This window comes from Myodes glareolus, chromosome 3 (genome assembly GCF_982192425.1).
Source record: "Myodes glareolus chromosome 3, mMyoGla1.1, whole genome shotgun sequence".
NCBI lineage: Eukaryota > Metazoa > Chordata > Mammalia > Rodentia > Cricetidae > Myodes > Myodes glareolus.
Window position 1 is genome coordinate 23,288,470 of NC_142028.1, and position 18,220 is coordinate 23,306,689.

The 18,220-nt window shown below is 44.3% G+C and overlaps 1 long non-coding RNA gene and 1 other non-coding gene across 2 annotated transcripts; one reads left to right on the plus strand and one right to left on the minus strand.

Moving 5' to 3' along the window:
• The first annotated feature begins 69 nt into the window (after positions 1-69).
• Positions 70-6,177, plus strand: LOC148122596 (uncharacterized). The gene is made up of 2 exons (XR_015737444.1): positions 70-748; positions 4,204-6,177. It is a non-coding gene; the product is annotated as an uncharacterized LOC148122596 (long non-coding RNA).
• A 9,724-nt stretch (positions 6,178-15,901) lies between these two features.
• Positions 15,902-16,008, minus strand: LOC148122597 (U6 spliceosomal RNA). The gene has a single exon (XR_015737601.1). It is a non-coding gene; the product is annotated as a U6 spliceosomal RNA (small nuclear RNA).
• Positions 16,009-18,220: the final 2,212 nt, after the last annotated feature.

An 18,220-nucleotide genomic window follows, 5' to 3' on the forward strand; every position in this document is an offset into this window, starting at 1 on the left:
GCCCTTTTGTCGTCGTCACCCCAGGACGCCTCGCCACCCCCCTGCTCCCCTCAACTTCCAGCGCCATCTTAAGGTGTGGCTGGAAGCTCAAAGAGCAAGGAAGAACCCAGAAAGAAGGATATTCAGAGGGAAGAAATGTTCCAGAAGGGATTTACTGAGGGCATTCGAAAGCCGAAAGAGAGCAAACTGGCATACAGACAGAGCACTCATGCGGTAAAAAAAAAAAAAAGAAAGAAAGAAAGAAAAGAAAGAAAGAAAGAAAGAAAGAAAGAAAGAAAGAAAGAAAGAAAGAAAGAAAGAAAGAAAGAAAGGAAAAGAAAAGAAAAGAGAAAAAAGGGAATTTTTGTCTTTGGAGGTAAAAGAGGAATAAGAGGAAAACAAAATAGAAGAAGGAAGAATGAGGAGAGATGTAAAGGGAACATCAGGGAAGAAGTAAAAGGAAAAGCATCTCAAAGAATTAGAAGGGGAACAACTGGGAAGACGAAGAAAGGGGAAAACAACAGGGAGAAAGAACAGAACAGGCAGTGGTGGTGCACACCTTAAATCAGCACCCGGGAGACAGAAGCAGGTGGATTTATGTGAGTTCAAGGACAGCCTGGGCTGGAACAGATCGAGTTCCAGGACAGCCAAGGAAATCTTGTCTGGAAAACATTAAATAAATAAATAATAAAATAGAAAAAAAAAGTAGAAAGAGGAAGAACAACCAACAGAGAGGAAAATAAAATGAAGAACTAAGCTTTGTCCTCAGGTACAGCTCCCCTGTGTGTCTGGGCATCTGTTCGATAGTTTGCCTCCCCACATCTCTTCTCCAGCTTCTCTGACTTCCTGGGACTCTGCTGGGCACTGGGCCCCTTGGCAGCAGGGTTCCCTTGAGTACAGAACATCCTGATGGATAAGGGGTTTATTTTAGGCTGTTCCCATCTGTAAAACAATCTGGGGCTTTTTCAAGGGGTGATCCAATATATGGACAAAAGGGTTAGAAGACAGGGCAACAGTCTCAAAGTTGAGGGGAAAAGGTGAGAGGATGTGGAGGGGTTATTTGAGAAGTGTTGTGGGGTGTATAGTGGTCTTGGCCCAAATAAAAGGCTGTGATTTATTATTAGTAAGTATGGAGAGCTCTGGATGGAGAGAGAGTTAGGAACTCTCAGAGGCTGATGAGGCCCTTGAGTGAGTGTGTACTGACCACGGGTAGGGACTATGAAGAAAAGCAGCTTTACTGTGGCCAGGATCTAGGGGCAAATGTCCAGCCTACAGTGACTATGTCTAGCTGTTTAGAGAAGTAAACCAGGGCGTAATATGTGCCCCTTCCCAATCTTTGGCAAATGTTTTGAGGAGTTGTCCTTGGTTAGCATGTGAAAGGCTAGTATGGAAGCCAGAGGACAGACTTAAGTGTGTTTATGCGGAAAGAAGGGAGGGAGGGGGATGGTGACTGCTCTAGGGGCCCCTGAGAGCCATGATAGAGAAGCTGAGCAGCAAGGAAAATGTTGAAGGTCCCTTGTAGAGGAATAAAAGAAGCCTGTTAATACAAGCAGCTCACATTTGGTTTGAGGGTAGGGAAGACAAGGAGTTCCTCCAACCTGGCTCTGGGAATAGTTCTCCCTGTCCTGAGAGTGACATGTCCAGATAGGTGACTCATGGCTGGCAGACCTGGGCCTTGTCTCTGGAAACTTTATAGCTATCAGAGGCCAGTTAAGAGGGTCACGGAGTGTGGGAGATCGGTCTGTGGAGAAGGCTGCATAAGCAGAGATTGTCTGCATAGTGGAGAAGGAGGTGAGGGGACGAGTCCAGGTTGCTGAGGTTCTTTTGTAAGACCTGGCCAAAGTAGTGGGGCTGTCTCAGAATCCCTGGAGCAAAACCATCCAGGTGAAATGCAGGGCAGGAAGAATGTCTACATCCACCAAAGTGAAGGCAAAAGGAACTTGGGAGAATGGGTGCAGAGGGATAGTAAAATAGGCATCTTTAAGATCATAGATAGAAAAGATAGCAGCAGAGGAGGGGATAGAGGGATGGCTTGTGACTGGCTTAGCAACCACAGGGAAGGTGTGAACAATTAATTGCCTGGGTGGGTTTTTTTGTTGTTGTTGTTTTGTTTTGTATATTTGTTTGTTGAGACAGGGATTTTCTGTGTAGCTTTGGATCCTGTCCTGGAACTAGCTCTTGTAGACCAGGCTGGCCTCAAACTCTCAGATATTCCCCCTGCCTCTGCCTTCAGAGTGCTGGGATTAAAGGCCCACCTTGCCTGACAACCTGGGTGTTTTTCTGGAAGTCCTGGACCAGGTGATAAGCACACTTGGGCTTACTAACACCGAGTTGGGTGCATTATGGAGAGAGCTAGTGAGAGTGTAAAAGGGCTGCTTGCAGAGATCAGGGAAACAGTCAAGCTCAGCCATGGAAATCTGCAAGTGAAAGACCTGGATGAATCCAGATCCCCCTAGCAGGAAAACAGAGCCAAAAATCTAGCAGGAAGAGAAGAATCAGAAATCTAGGATTAACCAATTTCAGGGTTTCAGGAACTAGCTGAAGATAAGGTAGATTGTAATCTTGAGAGTTATCTTGAGAAACAGAGAGATTCTCCCTAGTAATTATCTCCCCCTAGTAATTATCACCCCCTAGTAATTATCATTGGTATAGGAACTAGCTGATTAAGACTTTGAGAATGATCTTGAGAGGCAGGGAGTTGCCCCCTTGTAATCATCACTGGAATTTTCAGAGTTTTCTGTGACACCCTCCCTGCCCCCCTTTCGGATTACTGGGCTGTGTGGTTTCTTCCTATAAAAACTACTTCTCCCGGTCACTCGAGGTCGAACTCTTCCCCTGCGTGGGTTATGAGTCTCGGCCCCAGTGCACTGGTCCCCGTCCTGTCGTCTTGTCATTAAACCTCGTGTGATTGCAGCAAGGACGGTCTCTCGTGAGTTACTGGGGGGGGGGTGTTTTCGAGTCATCCCGAGGCTCGAGTGAGAGTCTCCCCTAATCGGGGGTCTTTCATTTTGGGGGTTCGTCCCGGGATTAGCGACCACCCTCGTCTCCAAAGACCCACTTGGAGGTGAGACATTGTCTATGTATCTTTGTCTTTGTGTGCAGGCAGGTTCTTTGTGTTTTTGTGTGCCGGCTGAATTCAGGTTTGAGTTTGTACATTAGAGGTTACAGTTGTGCCTTTGTGTTTCCATGCCGTTCAGGTTCTGTACAGTCGTGCCTTTGTGTTTTTGTGCTGGTTAAATTCAAGTTCAGTACATTCGGGTCTACAGTCGTGCCTCTGTGTTTCTGTTGAATTCAGGTTCAGGTTCTGTATTTTCGGTTTTGCAGTCGCCCCTGTCTCAGGAGGAGACAGAGGGAGTGATCAGCAGGCATGCTAGATCACTGACTGCTGCCCTGGGAGACGTCCCAGGAGGTGAGAAGGGACCCAGGGATGCCTGGGAGATTCCCGTCTGGGTGCTGGTGGGGATATGGAAGTTCTCCTGGATTGAAGGAACTATGTCCTCTCAGCCGTCTGTATTTCTGGAATGGTTTTGTCTGCCTCAGTGGAGACGGACATCTGCTTGCGTGTCTTGTGTGCCCTTTGTTTTGTCTTACTTGTGACTTTGATGACTGGAACAGACCGTGACATTGACTCTTGAGTCAGTGGTTTTGCCTTTCTGAAGCTTTGTTAGCCATTGTGTATCTTCGGTCTCTATTTTGTCTTACATGCAGGTAGCATGTTCAGTTCTCTGGTGAGATACGGGTGGCGTTTCTCAGTTCTGTGGTATGATACATGAATGACATGGTCAGTTCTCTGTAGAGACTGCATGGATAGCGGTCTCATTTCAAAAGTGGGGCTGGTCACACCCGTGAAGCAGCTTGAAGTTTTTAGTTTGTTTGGCGCCTTTGTCCTGTATGTCTGTGTAATGTGTGTTGTGCTTTTGTCCTGACTTAGACTGACACTGACTACTCAAATAATGACTTCTTTGACTTTGATATTGTGACCACTTACAAGACTTTAGAGATACAACCATAAGCATAGGGGTCAGCCTCAGCCCCAAGCACGTGGCTGTGGGGCAGCATGCTTGTATGGATGGCTGGGCCATTCAGCTTTGCTGTTACAAGGTATTGAGGCTGCCAGACACAGTTGTAGAAGGTGGATGTACCCCAACAGGATTTCAAACACCAAACAAAAAATCTGAGGGTAATTGCTATGACCTAAAGAGGTTAACAATCTTTTTTCCTCAGTGCTGTGTATCACCCTCCCCCCCCCCCCCATGCGGCGGCTAAGAAGATCAGAGAAGAAATCTTCCCAAGGTTTGGGATACCCAACGGCGGCTAAGAAGATCAGAGAAGAAATCTTCCCAAGGTTTGGGATACCCAAGGTAATTGGGTCTGATAATGGACCTGCCTTTGTTGCCCAGGTAAGTCAGGGACTGGCCACCCAACTGGGGATCAATTGGAAATTACATTGTGCTTACCGACCCCACAGTCAGGACAGGTAGAAAGGATAAATAGAATTCTAAAAGAGACCTGCGGGAATGACTGGACAGCCCTCCTTCCCTTTGCCCTGTTCCAGGTTTGGAATACCCCAGGGCGATTTAAACTCATGCCTTATGAGATCCTATGTGGAGAACCGCCACTGCTCACTGAGTCAGGTGGAATATATAATCCTGATGCTATTCTTTCTAGACCTTTATTTTTCCCGTCTAAAGGCCCTTGAAGTGGTGAGACGCCAGATCTGGGAACAACTGAAAGAAGTATGCATCTCTGCCTGGATCCACGCCTCCCACATGAAGCGAGCTCCTGAACTACCTGAATTACAGTATCTGGGGCTTTTGACAACACTACCAGTCAAGAGGCTTGTGTTTGGAGGACTAATCATAGATGGACTCTTACTGAGGTTATGTAATGAGACTCTGAAGAGCCCTGAGACTCCTGACACCAGGTACTTGGTTCCTGGTTTAGGCAGATGATGGGCTTGTAGTACAGCCTTGACGCCTTGCATGTCAACGTTAGTTTTTGATGATACCAAAGATTACTGTGTGCTCCTACAACTGGTATGAGTTTGACAGGCACCAAACTCGCTTTCGACGAGAACCTATTTCTCTGACACTAGCAGTAATCCTGGGCCTTAGAGAAGCTGCCGGTGTTGGGACAGGTACTGCTGCCCTAATACAGGCCCCTCAGTACTTCAAGTTCTTAAATGAATTAAGATTTGAGGGCTTTAGAACAATCTGTTTCCAAACTCGAAGAATCACTGACTTCCCTCTCAGAAGTGGTCTTACAGAATAGAAGGGGATTAGATTTGTTATTCTTAAAGGATGGAGAATTATGCGCTGATCTCAAAGAGGAATGTTGCTTCTATGTGGACCATTCGGGAGTAATTAAAGATTCCATGAGCAAACTTAGAGAAAGATTAGACAAAAGACAGAAAGACAGAGAAGTACATCAGGGATGGTTTGAGAGCTGGTTTAATAGATCTCCCTGGATGACTACTTTGATATCCTCCTTATGGGACCACTCCTAATTTTGCTTCTGCTACTGATATTAGGTCCATGTATATTAAACAGACTAATTACCTTCAATAGAAAAAGAATAAGTGCTGTTCAGATTTTGATGTTACGCCACGAATATAGTGCTTTAAAACGTCAAAAAGATACTGAAATCTAGTTCTATGATTAGAACTAGGCACTAGAAAAAGTGGGGAGATGAAAGACCTGGATAAATCCAGATCCCCCTAGCAGGAAAACAGAGCCAAAAATCTAGCAGGAAGAGAAGAATCAGAAATCTAGGATTAACCAATTTCAGGGTTTTAGGAACTAGCTGAAGATAAGGTAGATTGTAATCTTGAGAGTAATCTTGAGAAACAGAGAGATTCTCCCTAGTAATTATCTCCCCCTAGTAATTATCACCCCCTAGTAATTATCATTGGTATAGGAACTAGCTGATTAAGACTTTGAGAATGATCTTGAGAAGCAGGGAGTTGCCCCCTTGTAATCATCACTGGAATTTTCAGAGTTTTCTGTGACACCCTCCCTGCCCCCCTTTCGGATTACTGGGCTGTGTGGTTTCTTCCTATAAAAACTACTTCTCCCGGTCACTCGAGGTCGAACTCTTCCCCTGCGTGGGTTATGAGTCTCGGCCCCAGTGCACTGGTCCCCGTCCTGTCGTCTTGTCGTCTTGTTGTCTTGTCATTAAACCTCGTGTGATTGCAGCAAGGACGGTCTCTCGTGAGTTACTGGGGGGGGGGGTGTTTTCGAGTCATCCCGAGGCTCGAGTGAGAGTCTCCCCTAATCGGGGGTCTTTCAACCTGTGCTAGCTTAAGGGTCTAAGCGTCTGCCCTGTTCTCATTCATAAGGATAGTGTAGAGATCATTTGGGCTGTTAGCCAGCTCTAGTCCTGGTTGTTGGAGCTTGGTGGAGTCTCAGGCTATTAGATAAATAGTCACCTCCAGTCTTGGTGTAAGATCTTGTTATGACGTGACCCAACAGATAACACAGATAACCAGATTGTTAATCATTAATCATTTCCAATTCCCGTCTTTCTGGATGTCAGAACAGGATTTTCAACTTTCCCATTGTAAAGACAATCCTGTATGCTTAACATTCCTGGTTTCTGTGGAGATCTGTGGGCTCAAGGACCTTCCTGTTATGCTCCCAACAGAGAGAGAGAGAGAGAGAGAGAGAGAGAGAGAGAGAAGAAGAAGAAGAAGAAGAAGAAGAAGAAGAAGAAGAAGAAGAAGAAGAAGAAGAAGAAGAAGAAGAAGAAGGGAGAAAAAACTCTGCTTCCTGAGTTAGGAAATTGTTTGTTAGGAGGCAGGATAGAGAAACAGGGACAATGATGGGGACATGAGAAGGAAAGGAAAAGGAACTGATTTCTCTTCTAGACAAGGTGATGAAAGACCCCCGATTTGGGGAGACTCTCACTCTAGCCTCGGGAAGACGCGAACCCCCCCCCCCCCCCCCCCGTAACTCATGAGAGACCGTCCTTGCTGCAATCACACGAAGTTTAATGACAAGACGACAGGACGGGGACCAGTGCACTGGGGCCGAGACTCATAACCCACGCAGGGGAAGAGTTCGACCTCGAGTGACTGGGAGAAGTAGTTTTTATAGGAAAAAAACACATAGCCCAGTAATCCGAAAGGGGGGACAGGGAGGATGTCACAGAAGATTCCGAAAATTCCAGTGATGGTTACAAGGGTGCAGTTCCCTGCCTCTCAAGATCATTCTCAAAGGTCGTAATCAGCTAGTTCCTATTCTGGTGATAATTACTAGGGGGTGACAATTACTAGGGGGAATCTCTTGGTCTCTCAAGATTACTCTCAAGATTACAATCTACCTTTATCTTCAGCTAGTTCCTGGAACCCTGGAACTGGTTAACCTTAGATTTCTGATTCTTCTCTTCCTGCTAGATTTTTGGCTCTATTTTCCTGTTAGGGGAATGTGGATTTATCCAGGTCTTTCAGTGAGAAGACACACTTGAAGACACAGATTCTGAAATAACTAACCATCCCCTAAACACAGAAAGCATGGACACATTCAGGATCCACTCCCCTAATGCAGTCCCTCTCAGAGCCCACTGCTAAGCCTGCCTGCAAGGATGTCCACTCCCAGGCAGCTGCTGGCAGACTCCCACTGCCCAGCCTGACTGCTTCCCTGGTCTCTAAATCAGCATAATTTTCTTATTCTTATTTATTCTTTTCTTTTGTCCCCCACCTGACCTGCATTTCTAAAAACCCCATCCTGTTTGAATGGGGGGAGGGTGGCACCTGTTGAGAAAACCTCAAATGGTCCTCTAGCTCCCTTGCCACTACAGCACCAGGATGGGAGCTTTGGGAACAGGGCCTGGCAATTTAAAATCATACCACAGAAAGACAGACAAAAAGACAGAATGAGGAGACAGGGATACAGGTCATCCTTGATACAAGAATGTCAAATGCTTAACTTTATTGCGCTCAGGGGCAGCTTGTATAGGGATAACTAATAGCCATGCCCAGCTCTCAGGATCTTTCAGTTGCAGATCTCCTGCTCAGAGCAGCTGCAAGGTCTCCTGCAGGCACAGGTGTTTGCTCAGTTCACTCCAGCAGGAGAAGAAAATGAAGGGGCCCGGGATCTATAACTGCCAACATGCGTCCTCTTTTTCCTTTTCTCTCTCTCTCAAATGTCAATGAGATAGTCCTGAAGTTTCTGTCTGAAGCATTTTTTCAATTCTTTTATCTTTTTATCTATGAAACTAGGAACTCACAAAGGTACCTTAGGTTCTGGGTAATATATTGGGTGTTCATAGGTAAGCTTTTGTTCTCTTTCTTCAAACTTTTCTTTAACTGTTGTTTCTGGCTGTCATGTTTTTGGAGATTGAACTGATAAACATCACACTCCATGGGCAAGACAGTTGACAGTCATGACTCAATGACATGCAAGGGCTCCTTAGCATAACCCTGATAATTATTAGGGTTAAATAATTATCAACACAAGGTTCCCCTGGACTACAGCAGGAAAACTCCCTTCACACAAACTCACTACCATGGGCCACAGCAGTTGCCCAATGGAAGAGACTTTTTTTTTCTGTGGTTTTATTTCTAGGATGTCTTTTACTTCCTTTAGTGTTCTGCCTCCCTGGGAGAAGGAAACAATCTCTTTTGTCTCTCCCTTGAGGACAAGGACAAGGACAGGACAACTACGTGGAAGGCTTGCTTTCTTCTGTTCCTGTCCCACCTTCATCTGTGGGGCTGAAGGCCTAGAGGTATGAGGTGTGAATTAAGAATTTTATCTTGCTCTCTTCCTTCCCTAGGGCTCTATGTGTGTTTTGGGTTGCTTATACTTACTCCACATGTGTATCCTTGTTAACAAAGAAGAGGGAGTGGCTACACCCCAGTAGTATTTTCTGGGGTCCCTACTGGTGATAAGGTCAGTTCTTTTCTTCTACTGTATCAAAAAAGTAATATCGGATTTCAAAATTGAGTTCTTCCGTTTTTGATGTTACTTTGCATAATGTATACCATAATGTATACCGTGTACTGAAGGAAATCAAGAGATTCCATTGTGAACATTCACCTCGTTAGTGGCCAGCAGAATTATTGTGTGGTGGCCAGAGGGTGGGGAATCCTCCCAAAATCTCTAGGAACTTACAAGAAAGAAATTTACTGTATACCTGAGAGAGGCAATCCTACCTTACCTACGCGTTAAAAGTTAAAACTAAAGGTAGAAAGTTTGCTTCCTGCCAATGAAAGTAACTCCAGAGTCGTAGTCAGTGTATCTGTGTTTGGGAGCTAAAAATGTGCAGTCCAGGCTGGCCTCAGTTCAGACACTTCTGCCTCTGCCTCTATCAGCACATCCTACCGGCCTGTGCCACCACAAAGGGCAGTAGATCTATTACCGGTTTCTTGGAGTTGAAGCCTCTTCTTGATGACATCAGCAGCTCAGGAGTTCTTCACCTTACTTGCAGAGGTTGAAGCGAGGTGCTGGGCGCCCCCTCGCGCTCCTTCCGGGAAACGCACTCCACAAGGCCTGCCAGCTCCCAGGCCAGGACAAGTCGGCTCTGCCCCACAGCCCACACTTGCATCCCTGTGCTCTTTTGCTCTTGCCTGGCGCCCCACATTCACAGCGGGAGATCAGTGCTCAGATGAAGGCAGCACACAGAGGTGGCCTTCATCAGGGGTGAATCACAGGTCTCAAAACTCAATCCTCGGGAAACTCCTGGGGCCACAACACAGGGAAGCTTGTCACTGACTTCTAAATGCTGGACTCCAGGAGAGACCAGCTCAGTTTGGGAAGAGATTTCAAAAGGGATTTCAATAGTAACACTAGTGCGGGAAGGCTCATGGTCCTTGCCCAGTGCAGTAACAACATCGGAACCAAGGATAAGGATAAGACAGACACAGCTTCAGTGTCTTCAACAGTTAGGCCTTGTCTCAGAAGGCGTCCTCACCTCACAGCAAGGCTTTCAAATTGGGAAGCTATGTGTGATTAATTCATTGGTGGAGGCTAGATCCTCATGATCCAATCCCCCCCTCAATGAATGCGTCCATCAGCTAAGACTAAGACTCGCCTGCTCAGCCTCTGCATCTGAACACAACAGAGGCCATATAGGACACTCCCCTGTGCCTATGAGTTCAGACCATGTGACTTCCTCAGTCAACTGTAGGAATGTCACTGCTGGGTGTTTTAAGAACCAGGGTATAATTTCCTTGATTTTCTTTACCAATGTAGACAACGTTGCAGGTCCTGCCATCTTCCTGTGGATCGTGGAGTGAAATAGAGGCAAAGCAGAGCCTCCAAGCAACCTCAGTGGGCACAGTGTGTGATTCCTATATATTAGAAAGGGAGTTTCCAATTCCCCTCCTCCTCCTCTGTCCTTTCTTCCCTCTCTCCCATGTGTGTGTGTGTGTGTGTGTGTGTGTGTGTGTGCAAACATTCACGCTCTCTGTATCAACCTCAGAACCTCGCCAGCAGGAGCTGGTTTTTGTTTATCTTGGACATTCTGACTTTTATACAATGAAATCTCAATGTAGTTTTTATTTGCAGTGTCCTGGTAACTAAGGATATTGACCATTTCTTTAGGTGTTTCTCATCCATTTGTGTCCATCTTTTGAAAATCTCTGGTGAGATGTATACAGCACTTTTCAAATTGGGTGATTTGTTTATTTGATGCATTGTTTTTGGAATCCAACACATATTTTAAAATTGGCAATATCAGATGTGTGGTTGGTAAAAACGTTTTTATTTCTGCAGGTTCCCACATTGTCTGAATGCCAGTGTCCTTTACTGTGCAGAAGCTTCTCGGTTTCATGGGACCCCATTTATTTATTATTGATTTAGTACCTGTTCAAACAGTACCCTGTTCAGAAAGTCTCTTCCTGTGCCAATGAGCACCAGGCTATTCAACACTTTCTCTCCTGCCAGGCTCACTGTGTCTGGTTTACTTTGCAGTCTTTGATCCAATTGGACTGAGTTTAGTGCAGAGTGGTAAGAATGAATGAGACTGCATTTCCTGACAGGCAGCCATTAGTTTGACCAACACTATTTGTTGAAGATGCTGTCCTTTTTCTCATGACTATGTATGGTTTCTTTATCAAAAATCAGGGGTCCATAGGTGTGTGCACTTACATTTCCATCTTCAGTTCAATGCTGGTGATCAACGTGTCTGTTTTTACACCAACACCATGCTGTTCTTATTATTATAGCTCTGAAGTAGAATTTGAGATCTCAGATGGTGAGATCTCCAGCAGTTCTTTTACTATTCAGAACTATTTTTCCTATCCCAGGGTGTTCGTGCTTCCATATACAGCTGAGAGCTGTCCTTTCGAGACTTGTGAAGAATTGTGTTGGGATTTTGGTGGGGAGTGCAGTGAATCTGTAGATTGCTTTATGGAGAAGAGCCATTTTCATAATATCTATCCTACCATGAGCATGCAGAAACTTTCTGTTTTCTGATATTTTCTTCAATTTCTTTAACAGTGTTTTAAGGATTTTTATGATACAAGTTTTTCACATGTTTGGTTAGAGTTACCATAAGACATTTTAAATTTTTTGAGGCTTTTATGAAATGTGTCGATTCTATGTGTGTTAATTTTTTGTCGTCCTACTGCTAAAAATGCTCATCATCTGTAGGAGTTTCCTAGTAGGATTTTTAAGATCACCTGTGCATATTATCATATCATTTGCAACTGAAGATGTGTTTTCTTCTGCCTTGCCTGTTGGTATCCCCTGATCACCTCAGTTGTCCTCATTGTTCTTCTAAGAGTTCAAGTACTAGATGGACTAGGTATGGACAGATGGGCGTCCTTCTCTTATCTTTGACTTTACTGTGGATGCTTTAAGTTTCTCTCCATTCACTTCAGAGCTGGCTGGGGGTGAGCTATACACTGTCTTTGTTGTGTTGATGTATGTCCTGTGTATCCTTAGTCTCTCCAGGACTTTTACCATGAAAGGATGTTCGATTTCATCAAAGACTTTTTTTCAGCAAATGGGTTTTTTTCAGTCTGGATATCTGGTAGGTGATATTTATTGATTTATGTATACTGAATGATCCCTGCATGTCTGGGATGAAGCCAACTTGATCATGGCAATTGATCTTTTTGATACTCTTGGGATTCTGTTTGCAAATATTTTATTGATCATTTTTTGTATCTATTTTCATAAGGGAACTTGTTCTGCAATACTCCTTTTTGAAAGCTTTATCCTAGTTTAGATATCAGGATAATTGTGGCCAAATAAAAAGGTATTCCTTATGTCTTAATTTTGTGGGATAATTTGAGGAATGCTGACATTAATTTTTTTAAAGTCTTAGAATTCTGTAGTAAATCCATCTGACCCTCGGGTTGTCAGTTGGTAGAGTTTTTATTATTGCTTCTATTTCACAAGGATTTTAAGTTTGTTTCAATGCTTCTCTGCTCTTGATTTTAGATTGGTAGGTGATATGCATCAACAAATTTATCCATTTCCTTTAGGTTTTCTAATCTGGTGGATTATATGTTTTTAAAGTATTACTTATTACTGCGGGTTTCTTCACTGTCTGTTATTATATTCCCCCATTAGTCTACCATTATATTACTTGGGATCACCTCCGTGTGTCTTTTAGTTAATTTGGGTAAGGATTTATGAATCTTTAACTGATTTTCTCAAAGAACAAACTCTGTTTAATTGAATCTTTGAATGATTTTTATTTGTTTCTATGTTATTGTTATCAACACTGAGTTTGGTTATTTCTTCCCATCTACTTGCTAAATATTGTAAGGTGTCCACCAGAGAAGACCACTCAGACACGGGCTCAAACAAACAAAAAATCTTTATTGGCCATCCAGAGACTAAACAGGGTGTTCAGGACCCAGGTAAAGCAATAAGTCTTCCTCAGGATGAGGTATTGAGCAAAAAAAAAAAAAAAAAAAAAAAAAAAAAACACCTCACCTACTTGTTTGGCACACCCCACTTAGTCACTTAGCAGAAACAAGTAGTCGGAAGCAAACTCCAGAAGTCAAAAACCAAGATAGTCTATTTAGAGACTTTCCCAGAACTGTGCACTTTGATGAATTGTACGCTTTCATTTTGGCAGGCATTGCTGCCTATTTGTTGGGATCCAAGACCCAATTGGTACTTCCATCATGGTGTCAGTTGAGCTAAGGCTTAGTGACCTGATAAGTTCTGGGAAAGTCATACATTCCTCATAGATCCCCTGAGTCTTTGGACATGAGTCAAATAATGGATTCACCTGGTAACAGAGGGTTATTTTGTCTCCTTAGAACCATGTGTCAACAGAATTTATTCTGTTTTCCATAGCTGAGTAGACGGTTGAGCAAGCAGGATCCTGTAATGAGAGCTGGGAGCAAAAGGATTAATTGCCCTGCCGTGGCCTTAAGTAGACAAGGAGAACATAGATTGTTACCAACTGTTAGATTCTTATGTCTCTGCCCTTTATCATTTCTGAATGCAATTTCTGACCAACTTTTCTAATTATCAGATTGCCATAAAAGAAACAAGTTTCTCCCAGTGCAATACAGAGACCTGCTTGTCTCCTCGAGAGGGGTTCAATCCTCTTCAATTCTGAAAAACAGCCCTGGTTAAAAAAATCTAACTGCGCTTCCTAATGGGAATTTTCAAATATTCCAGGTGTATGTCTACTTGAACACTGAGTTTCTGAAAGTTTTTATGCCACATAAATAAAGCTAAAGTTCCAACTGCAGTGGAGGCTGTGCTGGCTGCCCCCACCTACAGGGGAATGAAGATGGAGATGGCTCACAGGACACAGGAAAAACCAAGTCCAAGACTGACTCAGGCCCTGTCTCCTTCTCCATTATACATGAACACCCGTGGTATAATATGCGCAAGGTCACAACAGAGTGGGTTCTCTAGTGCAGGTAATACAGACAATGTATACTTGATCGAGCCCTAAATCAGTACAAGAACGCCAGGTAGTCTCTGGGCCTAGAAATACACTTGATGCCATTCCTGGAATTGACCCAATGTGTATGGTTACATAAATCTGCATAGGGGAACTATCTAGGGGATTCCTGGTGACATTAAATAGATACCATTGCCCCTGAGATTCACCCATGGTGAACTTAGTTGGTCCGTTTACAGTTGTTAGGTTTGGAAGCAGAGCTTGTTGATTAGTTCCATTCCCAACATTATATGTGGACTTGGGATCTAGGCATAGCTAGTTATCCTGACCTATGTATAGTTGGGGATGGTTAAAAAAAACTGATACATTCTTTCCAGCAACTTCAACACTGAGGGGCTGGCTTCTGCTGCCTCCTGAACATTTATCTTTGTGGTTTCCAACAGAATCTGTAGTAAAACTGGAGTTTGGGAGTTTGCCATCATTGAGGACTTGTATTCTGGTGGTGCCATGGTGTGTCAGTTTGGGTCAGTGGACTGGATGATGATGGTTTCCTGTGCTTTTTCTATTTTGGGCCACCAACCAGTTCCCAAATCATGACACTAAGTGTTATTATTAATTATAAATGCTTGGCATAACTTAGGCTTGTCTCTGGCTAGACCACAAACTTTTAATCTCGTGGCTACAGATTCAGGCCACAAGCCTCTGTGAAGACTGTTCTCTTGTGAATAAAAGCTTCAGGTTGCATTTTGTATTAAAACAACTTTTATCTTAAATTTATCTTTTTATCTACCTTTTGCCTTGGGGCTTTATAACCTTTTCTATCATTACACCTATCTTTCACTGTTTCTGTGTCTGACTGGATGGAGGTGGCTGGCTTCCTGCCCCAGGATTGTCTCTCATTCTCTCATCTTATTCTTCCTCTAATTCTTCCTCCTTCTCCGCCTAGATTTCTCTCCGCCTGACATCCCTACCCATCCTTTCTCTTCCTCACTAATGGCCGTTCAGCTTTCTTAGAACAATCAGGCGCCATAGGCAGGCAATGTGAAACAAATGCGCACATCTTTCCATAGTTAAACAAATGCAGCATAAACAAAATTAACACACCTTTACACAACTAAAGTAATGTTCTGCAGCATAAACAAATGTAGTACATCTTTGCCCAGTTAAAATAATATTCCACGAGGCCCAGCAGAAGGGGAGCACTGCTGAAGCAATGTAACTCCCGCCAGGACTCCCTGGAGCCGCTGGCCCTCGGAAGCCCCACTAGGGCTTCCTCTCCAGCCTTTTCACCAGGGAAAAGAGCTGCCAGCTCATGCTCCAGAAGACGCTACCAACGAACCGATACGTCAAAGTTCTCCTTGATGCTTTGAAACACTCAGGTTGTGCTGTAAACACCTTTGTTGTAAAGACTGTAATGGAAACGTCAGCGGAGGGTTCGATGTTACAACGTCTAAGATTTTTTTTAATTAATTAATTTATTTATCAAAAATTTCCACCTCCTCCCCGCCTCCCTTTCCCTTCCCCCCTCCCCCTCTCTCTCTAGTCTTAAGAGCAGTCAGAGTTCCCTGCCCCGTGGGAAGTCCAAGGTCTTCCCCCCTCCATCCAGGTCTATAAAGGTGAGCATTCAAACAAACCAGGGTCCCACAAAGTCAGTCCATGCAGTAGAATAAAAACCCAGTGCCATTGTCCTTGGCTTCTCAGTCAGCCCTCATGGCCAGCCACGTTCAGAGTGTCCATTTTGATCACATGCTCCATCACTCCCAGTGTCCAGCTGGCCTTGGTGAGCTCCCATTAGATCAGTCCCACCGTCTCAGTGGGTGGACGCACCCCTCGTGATCCTGACTTCCTTCATGTTCTCCCTCCTTCTGCTCCTCATTTGAACCTTGGGGGTTAAGTTCAGTGCTCCAATGTGGGTCTCTATCTCCATCCATCGCCAGATGAAGGTTCTATGGTGATATGCATGATATTCATCTGTGTGGCTATGGGACAAGGCCAGTTCAGGCACCCTCTCCTCTGCTGCCCAAGGAACAATCTGGGGACCTCTCCTTGGACCTGGGAACCCCTCTAGAGACAAGTCTCTTGCAAACCCTAAAATGGCTCCCTTAAAAACATGGAACGCTTCACGAATTTGTGTGTCATCCTTGCGCAGGGGCCATGCTAATCTTCTCTGTATCGTTCCAATTTTAGTATATGTGCTGCCGAAGAGAGCACTCTAAGATGGTTTTGTGCCAGAATAATATCCGAAATCAGGATCACATGAGTAGAGCAGTCCAGTCACCCATGAACTCAATCATGAGCTCGATCATTGTCGGGCTCGTGCCCAATGTCAGAAAGTTGTCGTGCTCAGAGAGATCATGAATAACTGTGAGGCCCAACTCTCTGACTCCTTGTTCCAGAAGAAATGGTTTATGTCCATGAGGGTACAGATTCGAGCCGCAAGCCTCAGTGGAGACTGTTCGCTTGGGAAGGAAAGCTTCAGGTTGCTTTTTGGATTCAAACAGCATCGCCAGTGTTGAAGAAGAATGAGCTGTTAGAAACACCATCGAGCAGCAGAGGGCGGAAGTGCGCCACCAATGAGATTCCAGTCGCGCCCGACTGGGTCATTTTCGAAATACTCTTTATGTGCCCCTCAGGTTTTCTTTAAATGTTTATTTGAATCTATTTTGGCACGCAGCGGTACAAAACAGATTCGTAACCAAATGCAGGTCTAGTGCACTCTCCAGCGACTGCATTTCCCTAAATGGTATGTTGCTTTTTGTTTAGTTCCTTGATTTAGGAAGTCCTGTGGCAAGTGACAGTCCTGCCTTTTCGATTTATGTTTAAATCCGGGCGTTTTTTCTCTGATCTTGGGCTGTAAGCGAGAGGCAGAAATGGGTAGGGATTTATCAAGGTAAGGAAGCAAAAGTACCAAACAGCGTGGGACTTGGTTCGCGACCCACAGCAGGAGTCAAACATGACAGTTCTGTCTGAGAGTAGTGAGAGTCAGGATGATTTAATTTTTCCCCAGGTGCCCTATGCAGCTTTCATGGACAGAGAGGCTTTCGAGTTAACTTTCTTCGTGCAACTCTTGACATTTTACAGGCACCTGATCCGGGGAACAATGAGGAAGGATTCCTAGAAATGTATTTCTGGGTGTTTTTGTCTTTGTGCAAGCGGCATAGAGTGTCCTCACCCAGCTTCTGCAGCACAGCCTATACCACACACCTAGGGCTGTGGCTCCTAAGCCACAGCTTGTTCAGCATATTACAAGCTTAATTATGTACTGCATTGAAACACAAGAGTGTTTGTATATGAAAACATTTCTAAGTACAGAAAACCTCCATCAAAAATAATAATAAAATAATAATAATCCACAATAGTTTTCTTTCTAAGGCTATGAAGGGACTAGTGTGCTCCCAGGAGGATTCAGCTTCACAATGCCACAAAGCAAGGTGTTATTTGCCTGGTTTTTGGCAGTTTGGGGCTGAGGGGTAGAGTCAGGCAGGCAGGGTACTGGATAGATCATGGCCCTTTTTCTTTAACAGTGGACCCACAGTCCCAGAGGGTTTTCTTCTCTCCATGATGAAGCAAACCATCCCCCAATAGCATCTAGGTGAAATATTTTACAGAAATCTACCTGGAAGGTGGGTGGTTGGGTCTCAGTGGATAGACTGGCTATGAACTTCCTGGTTCCAATCTTTCTTAATCTCCTTAAAGAAGTTCCTGGTGTATGGATGGTTAGGATCTTTTCTACTGATGAAAAAAAGAGAGAAAATAGAAAAACATATTATGCATTCCATGTCAGTCTTATCTTTAAGGAGACAGAGGACCTGGTGATGACCCCTCTGTCCTTATAATTTGTAGCCTATATATGTTGGGTGTGCTGTGTGCACAGGGGACACAAGTGATGCTGTAGCAGTGTGAGGACCACAGGGTTTGAGACTTTCTGTATTTGCTCAAGGCTCCATGTCAGGGTCTCTTAACCACACAAGGTTGCCATGCTGGAACTTGTAGGCAGGTACCAGGCAAACATTCAGCCTCGCAAACTGTCTGATGAATAGTCCCTGTGACTGTTGCAGGACACGCATGGATATAGGGATGGAATGTTTAGGTATTTCTGTCTTAGGAACTTCTTCATATGGCATGCATCTCTCTCTTAGGAGAGCAAAAGGCACAAAATTGGTCCAATATTCACCAGTCTAAAGGATACGCGTAGAAAAAGTTTGCTTTCTATTTATCCTTCCTGTCTTCCCTGAACTTTGTGTCCTATATGTAGTTTCCAATCAACATTGAGGACCTTAGCCAGATATATGAAAATGTTGGCAAGGACGACCAGGCCGTTGTTTGATCCCAGGCAAAGGAGAGACCTCAATCTGGGAATAATATCTGGACCTGAGTCATTCAGCAGTTATAGATGCCCGCAGATCGGTAGCCGGGTAGAGTC